Source organism: Dama dama, chromosome 20 (genome assembly GCF_033118175.1).
Source record: "Dama dama isolate Ldn47 chromosome 20, ASM3311817v1, whole genome shotgun sequence".
Lineage (NCBI taxonomy): Eukaryota > Metazoa > Chordata > Mammalia > Artiodactyla > Cervidae > Dama > Dama dama.
Window position 1 is genome coordinate 105969880 of NC_083700.1, and position 6313 is coordinate 105976192.

At 51.2% G+C, this 6313-nt stretch overlaps 1 pseudogene; it reads right to left on the reverse strand.

Moving 5' to 3' along the window:
• Positions 1 to 2947: 2947 nt before the first annotated feature.
• Positions 2948 to 4637, reverse strand: LOC133040376 (dimethyladenosine transferase 2, mitochondrial-like; annotated as a pseudogene).
• Between the last annotated feature and the right edge of the window lie 1676 nt (positions 4638 to 6313).

Here is a 6313-nt window from a genome sequence, read left to right on the forward strand (position 1 = left end):
GTGGGTAAGTGCACTGACCTGAGTGTGCATGTGTGAAACCACAGGTGTGGCCATGTGGGTGGTGTGTGTACACTCAGGTGCATGGAGTTGTCTGTACACAGGTGTGTGTTCATTCAGCCCAGCCTGGAAACAGATTCAGAGAAAGACACTGCTGTGCACACACACTCACTCTCACGTATGCACCTCCCCAACGACCTCTCCTCCTGAGTGCCCAGAACACCTCGGCTGGGAAGACACTTCGGCACCACCCTGGAGTCTAATGCCATCCTGGGAGGGCCCAGGGCCAGCTTCATTATCCCAGCACAAGGCGAGCACTCATTAAACACTGACCATGTTTACCATGATCATTTCAGCACAAATTTACAGATAAGGAAACAGGTACAATGGCCTGCTCAAGGTCACCCATAACAAACATATGGTGGAAACAGCAACCAAACTCACAGAACGCAGTTCCCAGTCAAGTGCGTTTGTCCTCCAATCGGCTCTTAATACACAGACCTCAACAGGCCCGGGGGGCCATGACACACGGGCACACGCATGGGTGCCCATCACAAAGACACTCATCCACAGGTCATGAGTGAGGACACTCATGTGTCCCTCACAGTACACACATACACAGTGTCCATCACACACACACACAGGGGTGTTGTCTCACATACATACACACACACATATGCAAACACCTGAGTGTAACAATATTGTGTGTGTGTGTGTGTGTGTGTGTGTGTGTGCGCACGTGTGCTCAGTCATGTCTGACTCTTTGCAACCCCATGGACTGTAGCCCACCAGGTTCCTCTGTCCATGGGATCTCCAGGCAAGAATATTGAAGTGGATTGTTTCCTCCTCCAGAGGATCTTCCTGACCTCCTTCATTGGCAGGCGGATTCTTTACCGCTGAGCCACCAGGGAAACCCTGTAACCAATATAGTAATAGTTACTGTTTTACTCCACAGCAGGCTTAGCGTGCTTAGCACTTAGTGTGCATAATTCCATTTCATTCTCACAACACCCTGCAAAGAAAGTATCATTCTTTTCTTACGGATGAGAAAACTGAGGCACAGAGTGGCTCAGAAACTTATGCAGGGCTACCCTGCTGTTAGCAGATGAGCCAAGCCATGTGCTTCTGACCCTCTGCACTCTGCCTGCCCATGCACACCTCCCGTCTCTCACGTGATCTGTGGAGGGATGTAATTATTCATTATATAATAGCCTGATATTAAAATGAAATTAGTAGCAACCTAGGCATGGGCAGACACTTTCAAACCCTGCTCCTTCCCCCATTCTCCTCCCAGGGAAAGTCAGAGCAGTGTTAAATGATCATACATCTGCATCACGGATTCCTTTGTTCTTTTTCTTCCCAACTAAATTGGCCAGAATTCACACCTCTATTAAACACAGAGGCCTCCAACCTGAGTCTAATTACTGCCACCTGTTAACCTGGGTCACAGTCGGGGAAGGTAGAAACGTCCCTTTCTGTCTGACTGGGCTGCATGGTCTAGAATTCAGGAATTTTCAAGTTTGGCTGAGGGCACCAAGAGGTCAACTGAAGGCCAGCTTGAAAGGTGAAAAGTTGGGCTAAGAGCCTCCAGGATGAAGAGCAAAAGTCATGGCTGCAAATTGTCTCTCCTGCCAGGGCCCAGATGTCTGGTTGAGATGCAGCTGACATTGGGAGAAGAAGACATGGACGTTATGGTCCCTTTGGGACTTCTAAAGCCTGTGCAAAACCCTTCTCTCTGGGTGAGGCTGCACCCAGGACTTCGCTGCCCCTCACTGTGTGGAACACTCCACCTGTCAACAAAACACCCAGAACATTCTACCAGCCAAGCAGTCTCAGTCTTAGCTTTCCTCACTCCACGTGCAGCACTGAAGCTACACCTATGGGAGAATGGACCCTGGTGTCCAAACAGTTTTGTGAAATGAACACTGAGCACCTATTTATGTGCCAGGAGCTAAGAATGCCTCCGGAAAAGAAGCCACAGTCCAGGCCTTCATGGGGTTTGTGGTCTTGCCTCTGAGCAGGAGGAGCCCCACTCCCCAGGGACAGGTCAGGGGCAGAGAGGGTCTTATCTGGCCACGGCCCTCCCTAGGACTTCCTGGGGGAGACACTGGACAGAGGGCAAGAGCCTTTCCGTGTGCATGGCCTCTACTCACAGCCTGGAATCCCTTGCGCAGAGAGAGAGAAAGAGGCGGGCAGGTTCCCAGAAACGGCAGTAACCCCAGTGATGTCCCTGCAGGGGGTGGAAAGGACCCAGCTTGAGGGGATGAGGGGTTCTGCACAGGCTTTATAGGCCTGAAGGGACCATAACGTCTATGTCCCCTCCTCCCAGTGTCATCTCCATCTCAACCAGACATCTGGACCCCGGCAGGAGAGACGATTTGCAGCCATGACTTTTGCGCTTCATCCTGGAGGCTCTTAGCCCAAGTTTTCACCTTCCAAACTGGCCTTCAGTCCACCCCGTGGTGCCCTCAGCCAAACTCTCACGTCCCCTCACTACTGAGTCCTGTCTTCTGTTTCCAGCACTTCCTTCCTTCCTCTCTCTGCTTCTCTCTCTCTCTCATACACACACACACACACACACACACACACACACACACACACATGACCTCTGGTTCTAAGGACAAATGGTCACCCCCAAAACAAAGAGGTGAAACGAAGGGACCAAAGTGTCCCCCACAGAGCTTTCAGACCCAGACACACCCTGACCCTCACGGCCACCCAACAGAGGTGGTGCTGCCCCGTGGGCCCTCACCCAGGGCCGGGCACTGAGCAAGCGCTTCACACGCCTGTCTCACTGGTCCTCCCCGTACCCCGATACCCATGGCCACTGGTGTTGGGGGGTGAATTTTAACAAGGTCCCCCTTTAGGCTAAAGGATTAGAAAAAAGGTGCTGTCTAGGAGGGCATGGGGTATGGTGAGCAGAAGGCCTCTTTGTGATTTTATGTTTTTTTTTTTATTACTTAAAATATTTTAATTTCTAAAAAAGTTTAAACCATATTAAAATTTAAATAACTGTACAGTACTTGATAATACATTCAATAAACTGGAAAGTAAAACAAACCAATTAAATCAGTTTACTTTCCACTTTATGTACACTCTTCTGCTCCCCCAGGAGGATATAAAAATCGACAGCGAAAATGGAAAATTTAAATACAGCGTACGATATAAGGCCAAAAGAATTTCTAAAACTAAATTTCATCTAGTAATACCCTACCACTACCAGTATGCTTACAACAGACAGGAAATTAAAACAAAACAAATTCAATTTGATTAAATCCACAATTAACAGACATTTTCATTTCATTCATTTGAATAAAATAGCAACCACTGTTTTATCCAATAAACCATTATCAGTGGCAGAAGAAATGATCTGCCTAGTTGTGCAAAACAATAACAGATATCTTCTGAAAGGATGTGAGCTTTTCAAACTCGGTTCTTTTTCATTTGTGTCATAATTTTCAAAATAATAAACAGTTCCAGTTAATGTCTTAGCAGTCCACTTCACTATGCGAGTGTATCCTCCATGAATTCATCATATAACCACTTACAGGTATCATCTTTCGAACATTCTATGGTTTCAAAAAGGCGCTGAAAGTCTTCAGGGTACATATCTATTATTCTCACATCTTTATGTTTTTTTATTTGCTTCAATATATGCACTGCATCAATTGGACTCAATGAACCTATGCCTTTGCCTTTCCAGCTGTCCCTTGATGGTATACATGTCAAATGATGAGGAAGGCTCCGTACACAGGACCTTAATCCCACAAGCTATTTGACCGAGCACACTTAATGATTGATACAAGCCTGGAGTTTGGGGATTTGCCGTTAGTTTCCGGCATTCCTTTTCAGAGATAAACAAATTTAGTTCTGCTCGTCCATATTTATATACAGAAGAACAGGAATACAGGTCATGTAAAATTTTCCAAAGTGTGTTTCTCTCAGTTTTAATTGGTAAGATCCCAACTACTTTTAAAGGGAAACCTTTTTTCCAAGGATGTGCTTTCATTCCCAAATACTGAAAGAGCATATCTGAAGTCATAACGGGCGGTGTCACTGTGCCATGACTTCTAGGGTCCAGTTTAAAGAAGTCACAATAGATCACTTCTAGTCTTCCATTCACACTGTCTCTTAAGGACTTCAATTCTGGAATAAAACTTTTGTCGCTTTCAAGGGCAACCACTCTGGCACCACTTTCAAGCAATGCTCGGGTCAGTACTCCAGGACCTGGATTGCACTCCAGGATTAGCTGGCCAGCTTTTCGTTTTCCCCGCAGCATGCGCACCATGGTCTCAGCCAATCTCGGACTGGTTACGTACCGCTTGGGCTCGGAGCGGGACTTGTACAGGCGCGAGGACGATTTTACAAATCCCACATCGGACTCCAGCTGAGGATGGAAATCATACAAGCCACGACAGTTCTCTGCCGGGACGTCCTTCCACCTCGCCGCTACGGAATTCAGAACGCAAAATCGCCCAGCGCGGGTAAAGGCTGAAAGCGTCAGCCGAGAGGGAATTCTCGCCCCTGGGACCCACATTCTCACCCTCTAAGGCCTGTCCCAGGGTCGACCAGGATCGTTACATTGTCGACTAACTCCATACAGGGTACACCACACGTGCCACTGAGCCCTACTCCAGAACTAGGCCGGCGGAAGTGTCTTTGTGATTTTAAAAAAGGCATCTCCTACAGCCCATTGGCCAGGGCCTCAAGCAGCACCCTGGCTTTGTGCAAGCTGTTACTCCCTCCATCTTCCCTGAGGGATTCAGAGGAAGGGGAACCCAGCTGAGGTCATAGCTAGTCAATCACCACATGTGGGATTTGAACCCAGGTCTTGAAAGCCTAGATGAAACTTTGCTCTTCAGCTTCCAAAGGTTCATGCACGCCGGTGTGCCTTCAACCAGATGTGTATTCACAGTGTGCGAGCTGGAGGGGGCCTGGGGCAAGCCTAGGGATATTGACACTCTCTTGAGGGGTCTTCCAGTCTAAGAGGAAATATCCCCACCTTCAAGGAAGGGGGAAAGAACTGTGTCCTCTGGAGCTTCAGCCTGAGGAGGGAGATGTAGCCAACCTCAAGAAGACCACTCTGAGGGGGAGACATGGCCTGTCCTCAGGGAGCCCAGTCTGAGGGGAGAGACTTGGTCTGCCCTCAGGGAGCAGAGTCTGAGGGAGAAGACATGGTCTATCCTCACGGAGCAGAGCCTGAGAGAGGAGAGATGGCCTGTTCTCAGGAAGCAGAGTCTGGTGGGGGAAGATATGGCCTATTCTCAGGCAGCCCAGTCTGAGGGGTGAGACACAGTCTCTCCTCAGGGAGCCCAGTCTGCGAGGGAAGACATGGTCTGTCTTCAGGGAGCCCAGTCTGAAGGGGGAGATATGGCCCTGTCCTCAGGGAGCCCAGTCTGAGGGGGGCGATATGGCCTGTCCTCAGGGAGCCCAGTCTGAGGGGGGAGACATGGTCTGTCCTCAGGGAGCCCAGTCTGGGGGGGAAGACATGGCCTGTCCTCAGGGAGCCCAGTCTGAGGGGGGAGACATGGCCCTGTCCTCAGGGAGCCCAGTCTGAGGGGGGAGACATGGTCTGTCCTCAGGGAGCCCAGTCTGGGGGGGAAGACATGGCCTGTCCTCAGGGAGCCCAGTCTGAGGGGGGAGACATGGCCCTGTCCTCAGGGAGCCCAGTCTGAGGGGGGAGACATGGTCTGTCCTCAGGGAGCCCAGTCTGAGGGGGGAGACATGGCCCTGTCCTCAGGAGCCCAGTCTGAGGGGGGAGACATGGTCTGTCCTCAGGGAGCCCAGTCTGGGGGGGGAGACATGGCCTGTCCTCAGGGAGCCCAGTCTGGGGGGGGAGACATGGCCTGTCCTCAGGGAGCCCAGTCTGAGGGGGGAGATATGGCCCTGTCCTCAGGGAGCCCAGGCTGAGGGGGGAGATATGACCCTGTCCTCAGGGAGCCCAGTCTGAGGGGGGAGATATGGCCCTGTCCTCAGGAGCCCAGTCTGAGGGGGGAGACATGGTCTGTCCTCAGGGAGCCCAGTCTGAGGGGGGAGACATGGCCCTGTCCTCAGGAGCCCAGTCTGAGGGGGGAGACATGGTCTGTCCTCAGGGAGCCCAGTCTGAGGGAGGAGATATGGCCCTGTCCTCAGGGAGCCCAGTCTGAGGGGGGAGATATGGCCCTGTCCTCAGGGAGCCCAGGCTGAGGGGGGAGATATGGCCCTGTCCTCAGGGAGCCCAGGCTGAGGGGGGAGATATGGCCCTGTCCTCAGGGAGCCCAGGCTGAGGGGGGAGATATGACCCTGTCCTCAGGGAGCCCAGTCTGAGGGGGGAGAT